The 27,318-nt window shown below is 40.9% G+C and overlaps 1 protein-coding gene across 27 annotated transcripts in view; it reads right to left on the reverse strand.

Annotated features, from left to right (window-relative positions):
• The window catches only part of EPB41 (erythrocyte membrane protein band 4.1), a 199,073-nt gene that overhangs the window by 153,103 nt on the left and 18,652 nt on the right, over nucleotides 1–27,318 (reverse strand). Inside the window, exon 1 of one of the 27 annotated variants that reach the window (XM_089897512.1) lies at nucleotides 25,386–25,600. The exons of the other annotated variants lie outside the window; for them this stretch is intronic. The gene's annotated coding sequence lies outside the window, so the exon portion shown is untranslated. Of the gene's footprint in view, nucleotides 1–25,385; nucleotides 25,601–27,318 lie in introns of those variants that run through there. 27 annotated transcript variants of the gene reach the window in all.

Consider the following 27,318-nt stretch of genomic DNA (forward strand, 5'->3'; position numbering starts at 1 on the left):
CCTCCAGGGATTAAGAGGCCTATTTAAGACTCATAATTAAGCAAAGAATTTAAAGTTACACTCATCCATTAATTTGGCCTCCCCTTTTGCACATATCCGCAGCTGCTCTGTGCCCACTCCTGAATAATCATGCATCCTCCCTTGTCTCACTTTTTGTTGTTCCATCTCTCTCTGCATATTCTCTCCATACCCAGGATCTTTCCTTTCAGCCATGATGTAGGCTTCTCCACCTCTCACCTTTTGTGTGGGTTTACTTTACTGCACATTAAAAACATAAAACAGGGCTTCCCTGGTGGCGCAGTGGTTAAGAATCTGCCTGCCAATGCAGGGGACACAGGTTCGAGTCCTGGTCCGGAAAGATCCCACATGCCGCGGAGCAACTAAGCCCGCGCGCCACAACTACTGAGCCTGCACTCTGGAGCCCGCGAGCCACAACTACTGAACCACGTGCCACAGCTGCTGAAGACCACGCACCTGGAGCCTGTACTCCGCAACAAGAGAAGCCACCACAATGAGAAGCCTGTGCACCACAACGAAGAGTGGCTCCACTTGCCGCAACTAGAGAAAGCCCGCATGCAGAAATGAAGACCCAACGCAGCCATAAATAAATTTATTTAAAAAAAACATAAAACATCTGAAGTATTCACTAACATTCAGTTTGCCCTTATAAATGTCTTTAATATGTCAAGAGCACAAATGAGGCCAGTGAACCCTTGGAGAGCCCTTTGAGATTTGAACCAGCTAGCCATCTTCTTCATTACTTGATTTTTATTGATCAAAGTTATATGCTGGATACCGGGGAGAGGCAGGAGTACAGGCAGGAAACAAAACACAGTTGCTACCATAATGAAATGAAAAGTGGAGTCACTACTGCAAGTGGAAGTCTAATCAGGTATTATTCAAGCTGCAATTACTCATAGATTACACAAATCCCAAAATTTCAACCAGTAGAAATCAACAGACCAAAATAAAAAATGGGTTCTAAAATATCAAATATCCAAAATTTTCACAACATGCCCAGTTACACGAAATTGCTTACTGTCCACATTTTTACAAGTTCCAATCCAACTGTCTATGGATAGGTAAGATAGAAGAGAGATTCCTATTCTGAATAAGAAGTTGAAATAGATAAACTTCAAGGTCTAAATTTCAATCATAAAAATATTATTTCTATTAGTAAAAAAGCAGCAAACATTTAGTAAAAATGTTTACTAAACATTATCAAAAACCCAAATCAGTGTCAGCACCTTTTTTTTTTTTTTTTTTTTGCTGTGTTGGGTCTTCTTTTCTGTGCGAGGGCTTTCTCTAGTTGTGGCAAGTGGGGGCCACTCTTCATTGTGGTGCGCGGGCCTCTCACCATCGCGGCCTCTCCCGCTGCGGAGCACAGGCTCCGGACGTGCAGGCTCAGCGGCCATGGCTCACAGGCCCAGCCACTCCGCGGCATGTGGGATCTTCCCGGATCGGGGCACGAACCCGTGTCCCCTGCATTGGCAGGCAGACTCTCAACTGCTGCACCACCAGGGAAGCCCTATAGCTCATTTTTTAACTTAAGGAAAATAAAAGAAAAACAGAACATTAAATACCTATACCTGATACATTCTACTGGTCCACAACACCTTTCTTCCGTTAGAGTTATGAAACTCCCCTTTTTCCTTTAGAGTGCTGCTATGTTACAATGTAAAAGATACTTTCTTGGGCTTCCCTGGTGGCGCAATGGTTGAGAGTCCGCCTGCCGATGCAGGGGACACGGGTTCGTGCCCCGGTCCGGGAAGATCCCACATGCCGCGGAGCGGCTGGGCCCGTGAACCATGGCCGCTGAGCCTGCGCGTCCGGAGCCTGTGCTCCGCAACGGGAGAGGCCACAACAGTGAGAGGCCCGCGTACCGCAAAAAAAAAAAAAAAAAGATACTTTCTTCCATCTATTCTCACTTACAATATTTTGGGTTGGAGAAATAGCTCCTTTAAAAACCATCAGTTTAAAAACTGCCTACAAGTAATCATTATCATAAACAAACATTAACTAAACTCATATTATGTAACAGGTACACCCTTAAAGATGTATACACCATCTTTATCAATATGAAGAAAAAGAAGGAGGAGGGGGGAGGGGAAAAAGGAGGGGGAGGGAGAAGGAGAAAAAGAGAAGAAGCAGAAGACGACTTATGTCCCAGATGCAGTTCTCCTTAGGAACACATATTATACAAAGAATTGTCTCCATGTGATTATCACCTGATAACTAACCAAGTAACAATAGGGACTGCATGGACATAAAGCCATTTACAGCATAATCAGAGACAATTTAGTTCATATCATCACTACTAAGAACTATTTTTATTGCCCCAAAATTTACAGATTTATAAATAGAATTATATTCTGGTTCTACAAATTCATTTTGAAATCTTGATTTTCTACCTTAGAATCAAGTGAATTGTTATCTTCAAAAGCTTTTTACCAAGCTAACATCAGACTTTCTTTGTTTGTTCCATTGACCAGGGTTGAAAGCTATACTCTTTAGCATGTAAGTAGGGAAGGAATTTCTCTTTTCTCTTTTCTTCCAATAAACTGAGTCTCCTATTATTATTCTTATTATAATTTAAAGAACAAAGTAAGACTTCCCAATGAAATCAGTATGAGAGGGGTTGGGGGGATGAAATCCAAAAAGCTCCATATTACCTCAACAAATGAAAATATAAAAGGCCAGAGAGAAATACCATCAATATGTTTATAGTATTACCAATGTTTGATAAGATTATGGGTAATTTTTAGTTTTGTATACTGCCCAAAATTTCTAAAACTCCACAGTTATTACTTTTAAAATTTAGAAAGATAATGCATTTTAAGTCATTTATTTCTATGGATCTTTGCAGAAAACTATCTCTGCTGATAAATTAATACCACGGCTTAGAAATAAATGAATAAGCAAGCTATTGATACTTCAGGTCCCAGAAGATAAGTAATTAGCTGAAATGTAAAGGTAATTAGATAAAATGTACGGTTATTTACCAAGGAGTGACAGTGCTGTTAACTTTATTTTTGCATAAACATATTGATTTCCCTGATACAAACTATAGTAACAATAAACAGAAGTATATAACTTTAAAAAAAATTACCATGGCTTAGGTAACTTTTGACAAGTATCTCTTATAACTCAGTACAGACTCATTAAAAAACAGGTTTTCCTCCAAAGAACACTCATCTAATAAAACCTGCCTATAACCACCTTCAACTCATTCTTCCTCATCATTTGTCTCCACAATAAAAGTTATTATAATCTGGTATTCTATCAAATACTGTGAAATATTTCTAAAAGCCAAAATCACCATCTAGTGATTTTCTTATGTGCTTTTCATATCCCATACCTCTGAGTAATGGGTAATTCATTAAGACCTTCAGATATGAAAAGTCCCCAGTAAGAAAAGTAAATGTCATGCTTTCATTTTCTTATCAAGCAACACATTGAATATCCAAATACATATTTCTTGGCATATCACATGTCAGACAGTTGTAAACATTTTCTTTTAGTTACACAACATACAACCAATCTCTGGATATTTTGGTTTCCCTACTTAGGACTAGAATAACTCATCTCATAATTAAACATAATTGGAACCAGACTAGAACAGTTTCCCCAACAAACTTGACTCCCAAAAAGAACTCTAATCTTTGAACCAACCAAACATAATGTCAAAACTGGTTATTTCAATTATTTCACAAGAAATATTTTGCTCTCTGATTTCAGGTGATATATTTTAATGTTAGTTACCTAAGTTTCATCAGGGCATTTCCAAGAATTATTCTGAAAGTAATGTCCAAAACAGGAAAGAACAGTTTAAATTCAAGATTTAAGCTCTCCACCCAATTTAACATTTCTTTAAGAACTATGCTAGTTTGTCTACAAAGATAGCCACAAACTCTTCCTATCAAGTATTAGAGTCACAATATAAGGCCCAGTCTTCCCAGCTAGTCTCCAGACGATGAACCACCGCAGTTGAGGGATCGGACATGAACCTAAGGCCATCTTGTATCCTCTAGCTCCAGTCCAGCCACTGGTAGTTACACCACATGCAGTAGAGACAAGCTGCCCTAGCCCATAGCACATGGAACAGAAATGAACCATTTTCACAAAGCCCTGCCCAAAACCCTTGTCCAGAGAATCATGAACAATAAAAGTTATTATTTGAACTCACTAAAATTTGAGGTGATTAACATGTAGCAATAGATAACCTGATACTAGGCCTTCTGAATTAAAAATATAAGAAAAAATCAAGGTTTAAAAGCCCTTACAGGACTTCCCTGGTGGTGCAGTGGTTAAGAATCCGCCTGCCAATGCAGGGGACATGGGTTCAAGCCCTGGTCCAGGAAGATCCCACATGCCGGGGAGCAACTAAGTCCGTGTGCTACGACTGCTGAGTCTGTGCTCTAGAATCCGCAAGCCACAACTACTGAGCCCGTGTGCTGCAACTACTGAAGCCTGAGCGCCTAGAGCCTGTGCTCTGCAACAAGAGAAGCCACCACAGTGAGAAGCCCGCGCACCACAATGAAGAGTAGCCCCCACTCACTGCAACTAGAGAAAGCCCATGCACAGCAACGAAGACCCAATGCAGCCAAAAACTTTTTTTTAGTTTTTTTATTTGAAAAGATAAGCAAAATTGATAAGCCTTTGGCTAGGCTGACAAAGTAAAAAAGAGAGAAAACTCAAATTACAGAAATCAGGAGTGAAAGAGGGGACATTGCCACCAACTTTACGGGGGGGGAAGGGTTATATGGGAACACTATAAACAAGTGAACGACTCTATGCCAACAAATCAGATAATCTAGATAAAATGGAATATTCCTGAAAACAAACTACCAAGAAATAGAAAATCTGAATAGATCTATAATAAGACATTAAGTTAATATTCAAAAACCTTCCCACCAAAGAAGTTCACATGCCTTCACTTGTGAGTTCTACCAAATGTTTAAAAAATAATTGACACCAATCCTTCACAAACTCTTCCCAAAAAAATCTAAGAGAAGGATCATTTCCTAACTTATTCTGAGTCCAGTATTACTGATACCAAAACCAGACAGACTTCACAAGAAAAAAAAAAAAACTACAGGATCATATCCCTTATAAATATAGACACAAAAATCCTCAACAAAATACTAGCAAACCAAATCTGGTAACATATAAAAAGGATTATATACCATTACAAAGTGAAATTTATCCCAGGAATGTAAGGTTGGATCAGCCTTGCAAGTCAATCAATGTAATACACCAAAATAAAAGACAAATTCTTCATGATCATCTCAATAGATGCAGAAAAAGCATCTGACAAAACCCAACACCCTTCCATGACAAGAAAAAAACAAAACACTCAACAGACAAGAAATAGATAGAAACTTCCTCAATCTGATGAAGAGTATGAAAAACCTCCAGCTAACATCAATACATCCCATACATAGGGAGAAAGCTTTCTCCCTAATAGCCCTGAGGATGTCTGCTCTTACCACTTCTATTCAACACTGTACTGAAGGTTCTAGCCAGGGTAATTAAGCAAGAAAAGGAAATAAAAAACATATTAAAAAAATCAATTATATTTCTATACATTAGCAATAAACAATCCAAAAATGAAATTAGGAAAACAATTCCATTTATAATAGCATCAAAATGAATAAAATACTTAGGAATGAATTTAACCAAAAAAATAATAATAATAATGACTTGTACAAAAAACTACAGCATATCAATGAAAAAATTAAAGACCTATTGGGTTGGTCAAAAAGTTCATTCAGGTTTTTCCATAACATCTTATGGAATAACAGAATAGCATCCCATGTTCATGGATTGGAAGAATTAATAGTGTTAAGATGGCGATATTCCCCAAATTGATCTACAAATTCAATGCAGTCACTATCAAAATGCCAACTGCCTTTTTCTGTAGAAATGATCCTAAAGTCCATATGGAAATTCAAGGAATAACCAGAACAGCCAGAACAATCTTGAAAAATAAGGCCATAGTTGGAGGACTCACACTTATTGATTTCAAAGCTTACTACAAAGCTATAGTAATCAAAACACTGTGGTACTGGCATAAGGATAGACATGTAGATCAATGGAACAGAACTGAGAGTCCAAAAACAAAACCATACATTTACGCCCAGCTGTTTTTCAACAGTGTGCCAAGACAATTCAATGCAGGAAACAAATGCATTTCTGGGACAACTGGATAGACACATGCAAAAGATGAATTTGGACCCTTGCCTCAGACCCTATAAAAAATTAACTCAAGATGGATCAAATATATGAATGTAAGAGCTAAAACTATAAAACTCTTAGAAGAAAATGTAAGTGTAAATATTTATAGTCTTGGATAGGCAATGATTTCTTAGATAGGACATCAAAAGCATGAGCAACCAAAAAATTTTGAGAAACTGGACTTCATCAAAATTTAAAATGTTTGTGCTTCCAAGGACATCATCAAGAAAGAGAAACGATAACCCCAGAAGGGGAGAAAATACTTGCAAATCATATATTTGATGAGAGTTTAGTCTTAAGAATATATAAAGAACTCTTACAGCTCAACAATAAAAAGACAAATAACTCAATTTAAAAATAGTCAAAGGAGGGGCTTCCCTGCTGGCGCAGTGGTTAAGAATCCACCTGCCAGTGCAGGGGACATGGGTTCGAGCCCTGGTCCGGGCAGATCCCACATGCCGCAGAGCAACTAAGCCCATGCACCACAATTACTGAGCCTGTGCTCTAGAGCCCGCGAGCCACAACTGCTGAGCCCACGTGCCACAACTACTGAAGCCCACGTACCTAGAGCCCATGCTCCACAACAAGAGAAGCCACCGCAATGAGAAGCCCACGCACCGCAAGGAAGAGCAGCCCCCACTCACCACAACTAGAGAAAGCCCGCACACAGCAACAAAGACCCAATGCAACCAAATATAAATAATAAATTAATTAATTAACTTTTAAAAAAAATAGTCAAAGGACTTGAGTAGACATTTCACCAGAGAGGATATGCAGATAGTCAATAAGCACACAGAATATGCAACATCATTAGTCATGAGGGAACTGCAACTCAAAACCACAATAAGATACCATTTCACACTCACTAGAATAGCTTTAATTTTTTTTTAACAAAAGGAAAAATAACAAGTGTTGGTGAAGATGCTGAGAAGTCAGTAACCTCATGCAATGCTGGTAGAAATATAAAATGGTACAGCCACTATGGAAAACAGTGTGGCAATTCCTCAAAAAGTTAAACACAGAATTACCATATGACCCAGCAATTCCATTCCTAGGTATATACACAAGAGAATTGAAAACAGATATTCAAACAAAAACTTGTACATCAACGTTCATAGCAGCATTATTCATAATAGTCCAAAAGTACAAACAATACAGTATCCATCAACTAATGAATGGATAAACAAAATGTGGTACACCCATATGGTGGAATATTATTCATCAATAAAAAGGGTAAAAATAAAAAAGATGCTGACACATGCTACCACATGGGTGAACTTTGAAAACATTATGCTAAGTAAAAGAACCCAAACACAAATGGCCACATATTATAGGATTCCATTTACATGAAATGTCCATAATATGCAAATCTACAGAAGTATAGTGGTTGCCAAAGTCCACGGGGAGGGAGAAACAGGGAGTGACTGCTAATGCGTAAGAGGTTTCTTATTAGGGTAATGAAAATGTTCTGGAATTAAATAATAATGATGGTAAATATATGAAAACCCACTGAATTGCACATATTTAAATGGTACATTTTATGGTATATAAATTATATCTCAAATTTTTTAAAAGGGATATTGGGGGAGTATTTGCATATGAGGAAAAGAATACTGTACAAAGTGAGATAAAGCCAAGGACCAAATTCTGTCTCTGCCATGAATTGGTCAAGTCAGTCACTCCAGATTTAGGGGCCAGATCTCCTTATCTCTAAATGAGAAGATGGGCCAAATGATTTCTGGAGTCTCTTCTGTATTTGATTTCTAATTTTGACTATTAATTACCAAGTACAATAAACATGCAAGTCTAATAATTCAAAAACCCAAAACACACAAAGATAAGAATAAGGGAAGTGTGAATTACACTTGGAATGTTAGAGAAGAAAGGGCCAAGGTCAGAACAACACAAGAAGGAAATGAGAGATAAACCCTTAAACAAATGAGAAAAGTAAATTAGGTGGGCCAAGAAAGCTAAGCTAAAGATAGTGTTTGATCAGATCAGCAGTAGAGAGCTATAATAACTCTTAAGGAGATAAATCATCTACTCAATGGAAGTTCTATTTAAGGAAGATAAATATGGCAGGATGAACTGGAAAGGAAAAAGACCAAGTGCAAGAAGATCAACTAGGTAGTTAATGCACAGGTCTTGGTTTCTAATACCATTCTCCAATAAAAGGAACAGGGTTCCCTAGAGAAATAACTGATTCCAGGACTGGGACAGTAATTATACAAAATAAGCATGGAACATCCTGTAGTGCCAGAAAGTAAGAAAGTGTTAAAACACACACACACATACACATACACACACACACACACACACACACACACACGTACACTCATGAGGGTATGTCTAAGGAACCTAGAGGCCAATTAAAAGAGCTCCCAATGGCCAAAGCTGGAACAATTTGAACAACAAAATAAAGTAGCATTGAATTATAATCTAAAATATATATAAATACCCATAAATAAATGGTTGAATAAATAAATGGAGAACAGATAAATCCCTGGTGCAGAATTCCAAATAATTGAGGTAGATACTTTGCCCCCAAGGAAGTGGAGCATAACACTCCACTCCTTAAGTGAGTGCTGTGCATAGTGACTTCCTTTCAAAGAGTACAGTATGGAAAGGATGGGGGAAAAAGAGAAATTTTACGGTGGAGAAAGATGACAAACTACCTCAAGTCAAGAGCATATCAACAGTGATATCAGCATATCAAGTCAATATCAACAGTGATAAATCATATTGATAGTATGTACCCTTGTAGGATATAATGAGAGTAGCACTTTACCTTTGTGGTTTCCTCCCAAAACCCTGTTATCCAAATCATGGGAAAAACATCTAACAAATCCCATTTGAGGTACATTCTATAAAATAGCTGACCAGTAATCCTCAGAACAGTCAAGACCATCAAAAATATGGAAAGTTGGAGAAACAGCCACAACCAAGAGAAGCCTAAGGAGACACTGCTCCTAAAGGTAATGTGTATCTTGGATGAGATCCTAGAACAGAAAGAAGGACATTAGAAAAAACTGAGGAAATCTGAACGTATAAAGTATGGACTTGGGAATTCCCTGGCGGTTCAGTGGTTAGGACTCTGTACTCTCGCTGCCAAGGGCCCGGGTTCAACCCCTGTTCGGGGAACTAAGATCCCACAAGCTTCGCAGCACAGCCAAAAATAAAAAATAAATAAAAATTTGCTTAAAAAACAGTATGGACTTTAATAATAATGTATCAATATGGTTAAATAATTTTAACATATGTACCATACTAACGTAAGATATTAATACTAGGGGAAACTGGGTGTGGGGTATACAGGAACACTCTGTACAATCTTTGCAGTAATCTTATAAATCTAAAACTGTTCCAAAATAAGAACTTCCCTGGTGGCGCAGTGGTTAAGAATCCGCCTGCCAATGCAGGGGACACAGGTTTGATCCCTGGTCCAGGAAGATCCCACATGCTTCGGAGCAACTAAGTCTGTGCACCACAACTACTGAGCCTGCGCTCTAGAGCCTGTGAGCCACAACTACTGAAGCCCACGCGCCTAGAGCCCATGGTCCGCAACAAGAGAAGCCACCACAATGAGAAGCCCGTGCACCACAACGAAGAGTAGCCCCCCCGCTCACGGCAACTAGAGAAAGCCTACGCGCCGCAACGAAGACCCAACACAGCCAAAAAATAAATAAAATTTAAAATAAAATAAAACTGTTCCAAGATAAAAGTTTACATATAAAAAAAAGTTTAACACAATTTAGCCTTGGTCTGAGTTAGTGCTTTGTCAGCAAGAATGCAAATGAAAGGACAAATCCAAGACATATTAAAATGAAAGACATAAGAGAACTTGATGACAAAGAGAATATGATGGGTGAAGGATATAAAGAAGAAAAATATTAAACCACGGTTTCAAGTCTGGGGAAGGGAAAATTACTGTTGCTAGTATAAAAAAACAATGAAAACATCCTACATTTAACCTGTACTGGTCAATGGAAGCACCATTTACTTCCTCATTCATCCATTCACACAGTATGGCAGGCAGTAAACTGGTCACTAAGTATTTGAAAATCAGTAACACAGATATGGTTCTTGCCTTCAGAGTCTTATAGTCTAGCAGGGAAGGTAGAAATTAAACAAGAAATTACAATGGTACTGAGTATTACAGAGAAGTGCAGAACACTAAGGTTATGTAACAAGCAAACCTAATCATAAGCCCTGTCCTACAAACAAAAAACCTGAGTGTCAGCCTTGCTTCACACAGTCAATGCATCTTCAAATGAAATTTAACCTAACTCCTAAATATCTCTTAACTTATCTTATCCCTTCCACTGTCACTGTCTAGGTTCAGGCCCCAGTAATCTTTGTTCTGGTTTAACATAGCAGCCTTTTATTTCTTCTTCCTGCCTCCAGTTTCAGTCCTCTCCCATTCATCCTCCACAGAGCCACCAGAATAATCTTTCAATAATATAATCAGCTCATGGCTCACCATATGCTTCAGAACAAAGTTTAAATCCCTTAATAATGGCATCCATGATTCTTCATGATCTGATTTCTCACTACATCTCTCTCCACATGATGTACTCTAAGGCAGAAAATTACTCAAAGTTCTCCTAACTTGTTTCTCCTTTTTGTGCCTTTGCATTTACAGTTCCCTCTATCTGAAAAACTCTTCACACACACTCCTTTCCAATTGGACTGGCTAATTCTCATGTGTCCTTCAAGAATTTACTCAGAGTCACTTCTTGGAAGCCTTTCCCTCGGCTACTCCCTTGTCCCTAGTAGAATTTTCTTTTCTTCCTTGGTTTTCCTTCTCTGTAATCCCATAATATCCTGTGCGTATCTCCTTACAGAGCTATTCCCACTTTTACTGGTAGTTTCTTTGAGGGTAGGAATTGTGCCTTGTTCATCTCTGAAATCCTGATTTCTAGTACAGTGACTAGCAAAGAATAAAATACTGGATAGATGAATGGTGAAGAGAGGTGATGACATAAAATACCCAAAAGGAGTTATCCATAGACAGTGAAAAGACAGAAATGGAATATGGGTGTCAAGATTGGAAAATGTAGATCTTAGAGTCAACTGCTTCAGGTAGTAATAGAATTTCTAAGAATAGATAAAATCTTAGAAAAATAGAAGATGAAATACAGAGAAAAAGGCAAAGAGTTTCTCAATGTTTTGTAAAGGGTTACTTTTCATACACTAAAGTAAAACCAGTCTATCTTGGTCACAATTTTCACATAGAAAATTGTCTCTGATGAGAATCAACGACCTATCATTTGTTATACCTGCTTTTCTAGATAATTTAAAATAAAGTAGAAGAGATATCTAAATGAGAAATCATTTGGTTATTTTAAAGTTTAGCGGGACTTCCCTGGTGGCACAGTGGTTAAGAATCCGCCTGCCAATACAGGGGACATGGGTTGGAGCCCTGGTCCGGGAAGACCCCACAAGCCGCGAAGCAACTAAGCCCGTGCACCACAACTACTAAGCCTGTGCTCTAGACCCCACGAGCCACAACTACTGAGCCCGCATGCCACAACTAACGAAGCCCTCGCACCTAGAGCCCATGCGCCGCAACAAGAGAAGCCACCGCAGTGAGAAGCCCGCGCACCGCGATGAAGAGTAACCCCCACTCGCTGCAACTAGAGAAAGCCCGTGCACAACAATAAAGACCCAACGCGGCCAAAAATAAAGTAAATAAAAAAAATAAAATTTAAAGAAAAAAGATCTCCTATCACAGATCTTGTGTACTATTCATAACCAGGTACAGTAAACCAAGTATGGATCAAATTTCAGTAGAATTTTATTTAGAACTTTTATTTGTAAAACTATATTTAGCCAGAGAGAAAGATAACAGGTAAAAAAAGGTGACGAAATAGAAAAGAACATTTCATGGATATGTGGTATAATCTATATAAAAACAGATTCATTTGCAATGACATTATTTAAGCAAGATGGGAAACAGCTAAACAGTAAGAACATAATAAAAAATAATTCATGGGGGCTTCCCTGGTGGTGAAGTGGTTAAGAATCCACCTGCCAATGCAGGGGACACAGGTTCAAGCCCTGGTCTGGGAAGATCCCACATGCCGCGGAGCAACTAAGCCCGTGCGCCACAACTACTGAGCCTGTGCTCTAGAGCCCGTGAGCCACAACTACTGAGCCCACGTGCCACAACTACTGAAGCCCGCGTGCCTAGAGCCCATGCTCCACAACAAGAGAAGCCACCGCAATGAGAAGCCCGTGCACCGCAAGGAAGAGTAGCCCCCACCTGCCACAACTAGAGAAAGCCCATGCACAGCAACGAAGACCCAACACAGCCAAAAATAAATAAATAATTTTAAAAAATAATAATAATTCATGGACTTCCCTAGTTGGGCAGTGGTTAAGAATCTGCCTGCCAATGCAGGGGACACGGGTTCGAGCCCTGATCTGGGAAGATCCCACATGCCGCGGAGCAACTGGGCCCGTGCACAACAACTACTGAGCCTGCGCTCCGAAGCCCATGAGCCACAACTACTGAGCCTGCGTGCCGCAACTACAGAAGCCCGTGTGCCTGGAGCCAGTGCTCTGCAACAAGAGGGGCCACCGCAATGAGAAGTCCGCGCACCACACAAAGAGTAGCCCCCACTTGCCACAATTAGAGAAAAGCCCACGTGCAGCAACAAAGACCCAACGCAGCCAAATAAATAAATAATTCAGTAAACTGTTGGTAACTAACAGTGAAGATGGCTGACAGAAAACAGAAGACCATGCAATCAACGAGGAAAAACATGATTAAAACCAGCCAATGACAGTTCCTCAAAATGTTAACACAGAGTTACCATATGACCTGGCAGTTCCACTCCTATGTACATACTCAGGAAAAATGAAAACATATGTTCACACAAAAACTTGTGCGTGAATGTTCACAGCAGCATTATTCATAATAGTCAAAAAGTGGGCTTCCCTGGTGGCACGGTGGTTGAGAGTCCGCCTGCCAATGCAGGGGACACGGGTTCGTGCCCCGGTCCGGGAAGATCCCACATGCCGCGGAGCGGCTGGGCCCGTGAGCCATGGCCACTGAGCCTGCGCGTCCAGAGCCTGTGCTCCGCAACGGGAGAGGCCACAACAGTGAGAGGCCCGCGTACCACAAAAACCAAAAACAAAAACATAATAGTCAAAAAGTGAAAGCAACCCAAATGTCCATCAGCTGATGAATGGATAAATAAAATGTAGTATAGCCATATAATGGAATCTTACTCAGCAATAAAAAGGTATGAGCTATTGATACACCACCACATGGACAAACCCTGAAAATGCTAATTGAAAGATGCCAATCACAAAAGGCCACATATTGAATGATTCCATTTATATGAAATATCCAGAACAGGCAAATCTATAGAGACACGAAGTATTGATAGTTAGTGGTTGCCTAGTGCTGGGATTGCAGGGTGGGGAATAGGGATTGACTGCTAATGGGTACGGGGGTTCTTTTTGGGGGGACAAAAATATTCTAAAATTAGATTGAGATGAGGCCGGCACATACTAGAAAACACTGAATTGTATACTTTAAATGAGAAAATTGTTAATTAATTATATCTCAATAAAGCTGTCAAAAAAAAAAAAGCCAAGGTCAGAATATGTATAAATCAGAGAAGATGGATTTTAAAGAAATGTCATTTAAAATAATTATAATTATTATTTCCTATTCATTAATTGTCCACTGTGTGCTGGCACAACATTAAACATATTACATATTATTTCTAGTCTTTTCAGCAGTTCTAAAAGGTAGTAATGTCATGTCAAACGTTACACAAATTTAACAAACAAAGAAACTGAGAAACAAGGAGGATAAGTAACTTGCCCAAATACATACAGCTAAACAGTATCAGAGCCAGGATTCTAAACCAGGTCTGTGACTCCAAAGGTCTTTGACTCTATTATACTTTTTCTATCTTAAAACAAGCCAGGAACCTTGTAGCAATAGCCAAGTTCTATATCCCCTTCTGGAATTAATAGTCTGCGATACAAAGGACACTTCTTTTAGCATTTAAACTTAGACTGCTCAGAGCACCAGGTGTTCCATCTTGATCACACAGAGTGATGTTTATCACCACTGTCCTCAGCCCAGCTTTGGACCTGATTAAGGACTAGGATCTCTTCAAGCAAAACTCTGAGATAAAATTCAACAAGTTAAAGGACAGCTCCTTAGGTATCAAATGGGATTAAGAATAAAAAAATGGGGAGGGAATATTTATTGAGAGCTATTTTGTGCCAAATTACTGAGTTATAATCAGAGATTATATAATCTGGGGAAATGGTTAAAAGGAAGCCTCCCCCTCCCACCTCTACCCCCAAACCCCTCTGTTTGTTTTTTTCTGTGAATGCTAATTAGATATTCTATGAGTAACGGTGGTTTCCCTTAAAGGTTGTATAGACCTGGTGTTGATCACAAGCAAGAAGTGGCTCCTCTCTCAAATATAACCAAAGGCTGGCAAAACAGAGAACCTCTTTTTTTTCTTGGCCTTCTCCTCTGGGTTTAGGGCAATCTGTATATGCTGTAGGCACTCCCAGGTAGAAGCGTTAATGGAAATGGCTTCTGCCACTGGAAGGCAGACATGTGTGTTGCAATTAAGAGGGGAGCCATCCCAAAAGAAGACCACCAATTAAAGAGGAGTTTTATCTTGTGAGCCAGATTATATAGAAGCATCCTCGTAACTCTCATCTTATTTCCCTTTTGTATCTCCTAGCCTTTAGTAAAGTACTAAATGTTCCAGCCTGGTCTCAGCTGTGTACTAAAGGAGTATTAAGAGAAGACTCACCTCTGGGACAGAAAATTAAAGGAAGGCAACACTCCCTGAGGTCAACAAGGGATTCCCCCAGGGAAAGGTGAATCTTTGGGAACAAAAGTCCTTGCTGGGAGTTCCAATTATCCTACTCCATGTGCAGAATCTCCTCCTAAAGCCAACTCTGGAGGATCCTGGCTTTTACTTATTAAGATAGAAAGCAGTTTCTTCCTGCCAAAAACAACCTTACTGTAAACCCAGGTCTCTCTGATTCCAAAATCCATACCGTTACTCACTGCTACATCACACTGCCTCCAAATACTATTAATAGAAAACTGTTCAGTAAAAGTATGGGAGAGAATCATTTAAGAGAAGGAGTAGGAAGGAAGAAAGGGAGGGAGGGAAGGAAAGGGAAGGAGGAGGAGAAGGGAAAGAGGGAGGGATTTCTCCAAATCAATAAAAACAACTCGTGGATTGAATGTCAAAGATGGAAATATTTAAATTTAATATATGCACTTAGTTAGCATATACGAAGAGCAGTACCTGCTATATAGCTAACATTTCATGTGTTCATCCCTTTCCTCAGAAACAAAGACAAGAGCCAAGTAGAAAAATGCTGTCTTAAGTTTTGGCTTCTGAAGTTCAAGTGTAATGATACAGATACCCAAAAATAACAAAAAGCTCTACATTTCCTTATTGACAAAGTATTCCCCAGGTAAAAAGAACCCAGAATGGGGGTGACTATGAAGTCACACATCAGTTCTCTGTTTCAAACAAAAAAAGGAACACACTATCTCACTTCTCCAACATGTTTCAACACAGAAATATATGCAAATTCACAAATTCATTAAACTGCAAAATCATTTGCTTTTTTATTTACTCTATGACAATAAGGTATAGTATCTTTTTGTATCTGCTAAAATGTCAGGAATAGTCAAGGCACTTCAGATTTCAGGTGGCTTATGTACAAATTCCCCTGCAAAAATACCCTCCCAACGAACAGCAGCCAAACCCCTTCCTGTTTTTCAACCTTGTATGTTTACTTTCACATCTGCCGAAAAAGATAAAAGCAACAATTGGGACATCAACCACATGATCGCGTCCTACCAACCCGGAAATGAAGCTCTGAAGCCATAGCTGCTGTGAAACAGGTCTTTAGAATACTGACACACAGGCTTAAAAATGTTACAGTGTAAGTCTGAATCAAATCCAAAGGCAGACAAAACCATATATACTTCTATACAGCTATATTTATTTATACATAATAATAATATAGAAACATAGATGCCCAATTTAAGTAGGAAAAAGGTATGGGTCAAGATATAAAAATTCTTCTCCTTAACCAAAGATTATTTGTCCCCATTTTCACGAGGTCATATTTTATCATAGGTAAAAGGGAACTAACATTTGCTGATTATCTGTGGATGGTGGGCACACTGCAAGGTTTGTTTTTGCTTGTTATTACTATGTATTCTGTGTAATGTGGGTATCATCCTGATTTTATAGAAAACTGAGGCACAGAAAAGTACTTTCACAAGATCACAATCATTAAGAAATCATTATCTCTGACAGAAGGCCTGCATCTCTCCTTCCTAACATGTTCATGGTTGTACTAAGTAAAGGTGTAGCAGTAAAGAATTTGGCTTTGAGGCCAATTTTCACTTGCTAGTTGTACAACTTTGGACAAGTTACTTAATTTTTAACCTGCTATTTAAAATGTAAAATGGGATGACTCACAGCTACTTCACAGGGTTGTGGTGAGGCTTAAATGTAAAAATAATGGCTAACATTTATCTGGTGTCAGACACTGTTCTAAATACCTTGCATATATTAACTCATTTTTCATTATAACAACCTTAAAAGCTAAGTATTTTTTATCATCCACATGTTACACAATGAGTAAATTGAGGTACAGAAGTAATTTGCCCAAGGTCACCACCAACTAAAGAGTGACATAACGAGAATTTAAAACCAGGCATTCTAGCCCTGGAGCTCACACTCTTCAACACCTATGTCATCCCTACAAAGCACACAGCCCAGACTGTGGCTCATAATAAGTCATCAATAAACAGTAGCATTACTATTTTACCAGGTATATAATACCACCCAGTAAATTGTGGCTGAAATGTGTTAAACCAAGTAGAAGAGCCAGAATTTTAACCCAGGTCATACTCTGTGCTCTTCCTATAACTATATGCCCTTCCAACACGGCGCCTCTATTCCTAAGTTTTTGGTGCATGCCCAGTGATTTCTAATACTAGATCACTAAACTTCCTTAGGACAGGGGTCATGTCTTCTACATTTTTGTGACCACATATACGCACAAGGTCCTGCTCATTGTGGATAATCAATTAGTTTGTATTAATTAAATGATCATGCCATACCTCTGCTAAAATTCTCTCAAGAATTCCCATCTCAGAAAAAAAAAGCAAAGTCTATAGCATAGCCAACAAGGCACCACGTTAACTGCTCCTCCCGCCTGTAACCTCTCTGAACTCAACTCCTAACATTTCCCCGTAGATCATCTTGACCCTGCAATGCTGGCTTACTCAATGTTTCTCAAACACACCAAACACGCTTAACCTTTGCACATGTTGTTCCGCCTGGAATGCTCTTCTCCAGATACCATTCAGGACTCCGCTCAAAAGTCACCTTACCAGAGAGGTTGTTTCTGACCACTCTACTGAAAATATCCACCCCACTTCCCTCACTCTTTGTCCCCTTATCCTGCTTTCCCTGATCCTCACTAAAATCTTATATATTTTATCCCTGATTTGTATACTTTATTGTCCTCTCCCACTAAAATGTAAACTCCACAAGAACAGACATTTCTAATCTACTTTTTTCACTGTTATGTCCCAAAGCACTTAGGACAGGACCTGGTGAATAGTAGATGATCAATAAATATTTATTAAATTAATAAATGGTAGGTGTATTAGTTGTCTATTGTCATACAACAAATTACCTCCAAAACTTGGTGGCTTAAAACAACAAACATTTATTATCTCAGTTTCTGTGGGTCAAGAATTCAAGCATGGCTTAGCTCGGTGCCTTTAGCTCAAGGTCTCTCATGAAGTTGCAGTCAAGTTGTCAACCAAGTTTACACTCCTCTCAAAGCTCAACTCTGCCTGAAGAATCTGCTTCCAAGCTCACTTTCATAGTAGTTACTAACAGACTTGGTTTCTCACCACGTGGGCCTCTCCATAGACTGCCTGAATGTTCCTAGGTTATAGCAGCTGGTTATCCAAGTGACAGGAAGAGGGCCAGAGAGTACCCAAGATGAGAGTGCCCAAGACAGAAACCACAGCCTTTTGTAACCCAATCTTGGAAGTGACATCCCACCACTTGTGCTGTATTCTATTCATTAGAAGTTAAGTCACTGGTGGACCTCCCTGGTGGCACAGTGGTTAAGAATCCGCCTGCCAATGCAGGGGACACGGGTTCAAATCCCTGGTCCGGGAAGATCCCACATGCGCGGAGCAACTAGGCCCATGCACCACAACTAATGAGCCTGCGCTCTAGAGCCCGCGAGCCACAACTACTGAGCCCGCGTGCCACAACTACTGAAGCCCGCGAGCCTAGAGCCCGTGCTCCGCAACAAGAGAAGCCACCGCAGTGAGAAGCCTGCGCACCGCAACGAAGAGTAACCCCAGCTCGCCGCAACTAGAGAAAGCCTGCGCACAGCAACGAAGACCCAAGGCAGCCAAAAATAAATAAATAAATAAATTTATTTAAAAAAAAAAAGAAGTCACTGGGTCCGGGGAACACTCAAAGGGAAGCGATTACACAAAGGCATGAAAACCATGAGGCAGGAATCACTGGAGCCATCTTAAAGGCTGCCTACCACAGTACACATAACAAAAATCTAAAAACAAAACAAAAATACGATGCCCTTTGGAAACCTGATATATTCTTTAAGATATTTATTTAAATATGATGCTCTGATCATTATGCAATCATTCACCCCAATGCTAGTCTTTTCAATCTTATGAAACACCAAAGGGAGTACATTAACTATTAAACATTTCCTGCTAACCAGTGTTCACTAACAGTCATATTAGAGATAATACAACTAGCAAAGAGAAGTCAACAAAAATAGCATCTGAAGAAAAGAAATTATTGGATGAATCTTTCTGAGTAGATGACATCAATCTTTTTAAAATATAGACTGGATATTCGTTGTTATTATGTAAATATTGTTAATTTTCTTATGTATGATAATGGTATTGTGACTAACATAGAATAATCTCTTTATTCTTAGGAGATACTGAAGTATTTTAGGAGTAGATTGTCATGATATCTGCAACTTACTTTCCAAGAAAATATGATACACACACACAGAGGCAATCAGAAGCAGTCAGAATTATAACCAGGTTCTAATCTTAATTATCCTGGAATTCACATTCTCACTACAATTCTACATGTCTATGTTACATATCTAGCTACTGTACTAAGCAATACCTGTGTTTGGGAGGATGGGGAGGACAATGAAAGACACGATATTGACCCTCTGCCCTCCAGAAGCTGACAACCTTATTGGGAAACACCAGTTTCATGTGCAATATAAAGCAACACGTGACAAATTTGGTATGAAACAAATAAATGCTGCAAGAGTTCAGATGAGGATTCCAATAAACCTTCAGAGAATAAAATATCTCTGAAACATCTTTCTTCCAACAGTTCTCTTACTCTTGGCATCCTTTCCCTTAACTATTTCTCCTTTACTTTATCTACTTGGCAACAACTGACTGATTATTTCCTACTAACAAAATTATCTGGAAACAATAAACATAAAGCACATGTTTTGCCTATTTGGAACACAGGATATGATTTTTTAAATAAAATACTATTCACATTTTCACTGGAAAAAAAAAACCCACTAAATATATACTATGTGGGTTTTCTTGCCTTCAAAATCAATTGTGTTATTTCAAGTGTTGAGGATGCCAGAAAGCTTGAAGATTTAAAAATAACCTCACAAAGAGCTCATTTCCAACACCAGATGGAAAGAAATTACTCTAAAGACACATGTGTGGGAGGACATATATACAACATCATATGACACCACGCAAACGGCTTATATAATTATATAATACCATCAAGATTCGCAGAACATTGCAGGTAGTAAGTTAGCAACAGTGTCGATTTTCTGAATCATTAAAAACGATAAAAGGGCAAGAAAGTGCAAGTGGGTGGCAGCAATAAAAAAAAGAGCCTTCACTTTAAACTGTCTTCCATGTGTCCCTACTGCATGATGAAATGGCTAGCAGGTAAAATTTGAGGGCTTAAATCCTTGAAGCTCTTGACAGGTCTGCCTGTGTCCATATGGTCAAAACCAGTAGTGTAAATGAATTTCAAAAATCTGTACCAAGTGTATTATCAAGGTGAAACACTTTTCACTTGAATATACGTAGAATTTCAAACTGGTTGATTGAAATACATGCCTGGGCTTCCCTGGTGGCACAGTGGTTGGGAGTCCGCCTGCCAATGTAGGGGACACGGGTTTGATCCCTGGTCCGGGAAGATCCCACAGGCCACGGAGTAAATAAGCCCGTGTGCCACAACAGCTGAGCCTGCACTCTGGAGCCCACGAGCCACAACTGCTGAGCCCGCACGCCACAGCTGCTGGGGCCCGCGTGCCTAGAGCCTGTGGTCTGCAATAAGAGAGGCCGCGGCGGTGAGAGGTCCACGCATCGCAACAAAGAGTAGCTCCTACTCGCCGCAACTAGGGAGGGCCCGCGTGCAGCGACGAAAGCCCGGCGCAGCCAAAACTAAATAAATAAAATAAATAAATTTGAAAAAAAATTTAAAAAATTTTTAAAGAAGTCTTTAAAAACAAAAACATGCTTGACATATAAATTAAAATAGCATTTCTTTATAAGATGATGTACTCAAAGACATACTGTTAAGATCCCATTGTGTTAAAATGATTCTAATAGGGTTACTGAACTTATGCAAGCATTAACTAATAGTTAAATAGCAATCACAACTGAACCTTGGCATACTACTACATATTCATAAATTACCAAAAGTATACATTTCTGTTACACTTGTTGTGGGTCACAGGCTGAAATTTAACCCATTCAAAATAATCCCATGCTTTAATGTTGTTAAATCACAGAGTTGCTCACTCAGTAACTTTATAATGGTTTAATGCTATCAAAATATAATATTAAAGTGTCTGAGAGAATATTAACATAGAAAGTAACTAAACCTCAGTCTATGTTGGGTCCAGTGTTACAATTCAGCCATATGAAGGGCCTACCAAAAAGTTTATCTGGATTTTTATAGAGGATGGTAGACACAAGGAGCAGGCAGATCACATTTATAAATCACAATTAACTACAGGAGTATATATTATACCCTATTTTATTTTATCTTATTATTTCCACCTATTTCCAAAAAGAAACTGATGTATTCCTGTCCCTATTAATAGATAATATTATTAGATAATACAGTTTACCCCCAAAAAATAAATAAATATTAGGAAAAAAAATAAAATCTTCATGGAGGGAAAGGATGATTAGGAGAAAATGTCTAAAAAAGTCTTCTGGGGACTTCCCTGGTAGTCCATTGGTGAGGACTCCAGGCTTCCACCGCACAGTTGACCCTTGAATAACAGGGGTTTGAACTGCGCAGGTTCACTTATACACAGATTTTTTTCAATAGTAAACACTACCGTACTACACCATCCAAGGTTGGTTGAATCCTCAGAGGCAGAACCACATACATGGAAGAACCACATATATGAAGGGCCAACTATAAGTTACACAAGTTCAACTGCACGGAAGGTCAGCACCCCTAACCCCTGCATTAAGGGTTAACTATAATCTAGAATCAGCCCATGCACCTAGAGCCCGTGCTCTGCAATAAGAGAAGCCACCGCAATGAGAAGCCCGTGCACCACAACGAAGAGTAGCCCCCCGCTCGCTGCAACTAGAGAAGGCCCGCGCGCAGCAACGAAGACCCAATGCAGCTAAAAGATAAATTACTTAAATAAATTTATTTTAAAAATAAATAAATAAATACTAATCTAACCCAGTGTGTACACCAGAGTATTTGTTACACCACATTTTACTGAGCACACCATGAACCCACTCATAAAAAGGACACAAAGTAAGCTACCAGTGGCATACCAACAAACTTAAATAAACAACAAAAACTGACATATATATATTTGGAATCTGGCTCTTTTCTAACTAAAAGCTATTACAAATGCAATGAATCAACTACCTTCCAATAATTCTAGATACTCTGCATAAATAAGACCTGTAACTGATCAATTCAGAGGCCTCTCTTAATAGTTTTTAAAAGTTTAATCTTTGGGGCCTTTATTCACAGAAAAAAAGCAAAGTTGTTCATAAGAAAAAAGATGTTAGAATTATTATTGTTTAGCCCACAAATAAAATAAGGTGATTCTATGCTCAAGCAGTTGGGGAAAATATAAGTCCTTTAGAGGTAGCAATGAATCTGCATTTGAATATACATGTGACCAATCACGAATTTGATGAGACTCTTGGAAAAGTACACTGGCAGCACCTGCACTGACCTGCTTCTTAGATAACAAGGAAACAGACTGTGATCTAAATATACACTCCTATTGATTTCAGAACCACATTTAGCCCCTGATAGCCACTGATATTCTAAAGTTATAAAATCAGATCACCAATATTAAATTAGATTTGGACATTCAGAAAACAATATAAGCAAGCCCTGTAACTCACATCACAAATCACAGACTGCACATTTTAAATCACAATCTACTGATAAGCATACCAAAGTACCTGCAGAGAATTCAAGAATCCTGTGACTTTTAGGCAACGCTTCTGACAAGCTTAACTCTGAAGCCTTCTTAGGAGCAGGAGGAAGGAAACCAAATAGCACTGTAAGCACACTATCTCCCATAAAATGAATCTGTTTAAAATTAAGACCATAAACTAAGGAATAAAATGGAAGGCTGGCTTTGTAGTTTCCAAAAATTTTAAACTCAAGCTGCATACAAGAAAACATCACACTGGTGAATTTTAAATGTGAGGTACAAACCTGACAAAAGAGAATAACAGGGCTTCCCTGGTAGCGCAGTGGTTGAGAGTCCGCCTGCCGATGCAGGGGACACGGGTTCATGCCCTGGTCCGGGAAGATCCCACATGCCGCGGAGCGGCTAGGCCCGTGAGCCATGGCCACTGGGCCTGCGTGTCCGGAGCCTGTGCTCCGCAACGGGAGAGGCCGCAACAGTGAGAGGCCCGCGTACCGCAAAAAAAAAAAAAAAAAAAAAAAATTCAACTGGCTGGCCATATTAATGAAGCTCAAAGAAAACTCAGAACAAAACAAAAAATTCCATCAAGTTCCTTTCACATAGGGAAATTTTCCCCACACTTCAAATTACTAATATGGGACATTTTTAAGAGAACTCAAAACTATCAGAAGGAATATATATGACAAGCGTAGGTGGAATCTCATGGCCAAAGGTACAGAGATAGGAAAGCATGGGTTATTACTGAGCAGTTCTTTTTGGTTGGAAAATACAAGTAATAAAGAGAATAAAGGTAGAAAGGTAGATTGGGACCACATTGTGCAAGGACTTACCTAAAAGATATTTGGTTATAAAACACTGGTATAAATGTTGGAAGAATTTCAGTGAGGCCTAAAGATCAAAATCATTTATTTGTAAGCCTGAATTCAATTATACAAGGAAAAAAAGTGTAGTTTTGTTACTAGAAGAAAGAGGAATCAGAAGGTTAGCATGCTGCTGCAGGTAAGTTCACTTTTAATAGTGGCAAAGATATACCGCACTTCGGTTTCCCCAGGGATATGAATAACACCTATCTTTACCCTAATTATAACCTTCCTGTAGAAGGCAGTCTGAATTAGCACCTTGATACCAAGGCAATCTGCTGTTCAGGCATTATATCAACTTTTTTTAATCTGTCATTTATTGAGTGCTTACTGTGTGCCATATATTCTGCTATGTACTCCATATGGATTATATTAATAACACCCCAAGAAACTATTTTATAAAACCAAAATTGGTCGGCTGGCAAAGAACAGAACTTATTATGTTTCCAACTTACAGAAAAGGAAAATGAAGAGTACATCAAGTTTCCACAAAAAGTAAGAGTTAATGCTACACAAAATCGAGATGATAAGAATTATATAAAGATATTTATAATATATATAGCATATATATAAATATATTTGATTTAAACGGTAAAAAATACTGCCAAGACTGAGATATAGAAAACAATAATGAGCAACAGCACTGGGTACAGTATATATCCTCAAGAGAGTATAAATTCACTATAATAATATCCAAGACAGAGACATAACCATTTCTTGCAACCTTCCCTAAAAACAGAAAGAACAGAATAGCAGCTGTGAAATCACCCAGACTACTAAAAAAAGCTCGGCATCTCTTAAAAAAACAAAAAAAAACTAACTCCTAATCAGCAATACATGCCAAAAAACGACAAGTCTCCACAGACTAGGCATTTATGGTTGGGTACAGTTAGAGAAACAACAGGATGACAGTCGCTATCATGTGGCCAGAAACCTATCCGTCAGCAATTTGTTTCACGTGAGATCACTTTCTCTCTCAAGAGAATGCCCGTTTCTGGGAAGAAAAAACCTCTTTTGTCAAACCCCCACCAGGACTAACAGCCTGGGGATGCATCTCGGAGGGCGAGTCTAGATCCAGCCTCTCCACAGGTAAAGGCAGCCCAGCAAGCAGGAGGAAATACGTCCAAGCCGACAGATGCGCGAACTGAAAAAGGAGGTCACGACGCTGAGAGAATCGATTTAACCCTTTGGTCCCTGGGACCCGGGAAGACTCAGCAGGAGAACATAGAGCCCTCGGGTTTGGGGAATTTTTCTTAATGATGTGGGTGTCTATGGCGGGAAGGCCTTAAAGTCCTTGCAGGGCTCCCTCCACCCCTCACATTGTGCCTGACTTCTCCAGACCGCCCAGCTACCTCTTCACCGAGAAACCTCTCTGCGGCTGCACCCACACCTTCGCCGCCCGAAACCTGCAACTCGCCCCCATCTGGTTTCCTTCCAGGGCTCCTGCCCACTGTACAATGACTGACAGACCAGACGGTACCGATTTCCCCTCGTCAAAAATGCACCCTGAGCTTAACTTTTAAACGCTCCCCCAGCGCCACCCCCGCCTCTTTCCCCTCAGGCCGGCCGCGTCCGCGGCTCCAGCCCCTCGGCCACCGGCGTGCCGAGGGCGTGCGGAGGCCGTGGAGCGCGCTCCCCCGGCCCGGGCCTGCGGGGGGCTGGAGACAAAGAGGCTTCGGCGCCGCCGCGGCCTCCAGGACCGTCCCCTCGGGGACAGCTCCGAGCCCCCCACCCCAGCTCCGCTCGCGCGCCGCCGCCGCCTAGCCTCACCGCTGGCTCCGGGGCCCGGGCTCCCGTGCCCGCCTCTGCAGCCGCCAGACGAACAATGGCAGAAGGAGGCGCCGGCGTCCGAGGCTCGGCCCTCTGCGGCTCGCTGGCCCGCGGGCTGCTGGCGGGCGGACTGACTGACTGACTAACCCACCGGCGGAGGGAGGGAACGAGCGAGTGAGGGAGCGAGCAGGCGGCCCCGGCGCGCGCCCTCCCGCCTTCACTCAGCGAAGCGAGGCCCGCCCGGCCCTTAGCCAGCCCGCCCCGCGCGCCCTCCCCCTCTATTCGCCACAACATTGTAGTAAATTTCTATTGGGTGGCGCCGCAGGGAAGTAGTGGGCCGGGCCCGCGGCCCGCCAGCCCATTGGCTGAGGCCAAGTTCTGGCTCCTCTCATTTCCCCCCCTCCCCTAGGCCGGTAAGTAGCAGGGAGGGGAAGGAAAAAGAGGGGAAAAGGCTAGGGGGCTGGCCGCGTGTGCGCAGGCGCAGGTCGAACCCGCTCTAGAGTCCGTGCTTTCCCGGCCCCTGAGGTACCCACGTGGGGAACGTAGCCAGTGCCCTGGACGAAGGTGACGACCTTTCCCACCCCACCCACCCCAAGGAGGGCCAGGTAAGGGTCTGAGATTTGGAAGTTGCTCCCAAGCTACCCACGCTGACTGTCCCCCAAATGGACCTAGTGACCTTGGGTAAGTCATTCAGCTTTTCTGGGCCTCAGTTTCCCCATCTACTAACTTGACGTCTCTAGGCGCCATTCCAACACTGACATTCGATGAGACTTCACCTCTCCGGGCAGCTGTGTAAGGCCTGGAATGGATGCTGAGTGTTGTGGCCACACCAAGATTTCAGCTGTCCTCTGCATTTACGGGTCTCCTAATTCTGCCCTGGCTGCCTCAAAATCATGAAAACTTAGCTTCGGAAGTCTGGTCTCCAGCTTAACTTAGGGTTGCTCTGACAATTGCCTGATGTGCTGTTATTTCCTTTCATTAGTTTCAGAGGCCCCTTGGACCTTCACACTCCCTGCCGGGCTGGTGTCTGAACAGGCGAGCAGAAAGAAGGCTCTGTTTTAAGCATGGTCCCTATAAGGTAAGATAATTCTGGTATTCCCATTTTCCAGATGAAGAAACCCAAGCAGAGAGGCTTAGACCTGCCACGATAAGAAGCCAGGCAATCTGATATCGGAGCCTGTATATGACAGCTAGACCATCTCCTCGTATCTAATCACAGCCCCCTCACAACTCAGCTCAACCTCTAGAAACAGACTACCTGAGTTCAATTCTGTCTCCCTAATTGTTTGCCCTACTCTGTGCTTGTTTCCGACCCATAAAAGGGGATAATAACAATTCCTACCTCATAAGAGTTATTGTAAAAATTAAATGAGTTAAAATAGGTAAAGGGCTGGGACTTCCCTAGTGGCGCAGTGGTTAAGAATCTGCCTGGGGCTTCCCTGGTGGCACAGTGGTTGAGAGTCCGCCTGCCGATGCAGGGGACATGGGTTCACGCCCCGGTCCGGGAAGATCCCACATGCCGCGGAGCGGCTGGGCCCGTGAGCCATGGCCGCTGAGCCTGCGCATCCGGAGCCTGTGCTCCACAACGGGAGAGGCCACAACAGTGAGAGACCCATGTACCGCAAAAAAAAGAATCTGCCTGGCAATGCAGGGGACACGGGTTCGAGCCCTGGTCCAGGAAGATTCCCACATGCCGCGGAGCAACTAAGCCCGCGTGCCACAACTACTGAGCCTGCTCTCTAGAGCCCATGAGCCACAACTACTGAAGCCTGCATACCTAGAGCCCGTGCTCCGCAACAAGAGAAGCCACCGCAATGAGAAACCCGCACACCACAATGAAGAGTAGCCCCCGCTCGCCACAGCTAGAGAAAAGCCCACGGCAGCAACGAAGACCCAATGCAGCCAAAAATTAATTAATTAATTAAAATATATA

The sequence above is a fragment of the Delphinapterus leucas genome, chromosome 1 (assembly GCF_059928025.1).
Source record: "Delphinapterus leucas isolate spDelLeu-1000000601 "Yukka" chromosome 1, BTC_Dleu_Yukka2, whole genome shotgun sequence".
Taxonomy (NCBI): Eukaryota; Metazoa; Chordata; class Mammalia; order Artiodactyla; family Monodontidae; genus Delphinapterus; species Delphinapterus leucas.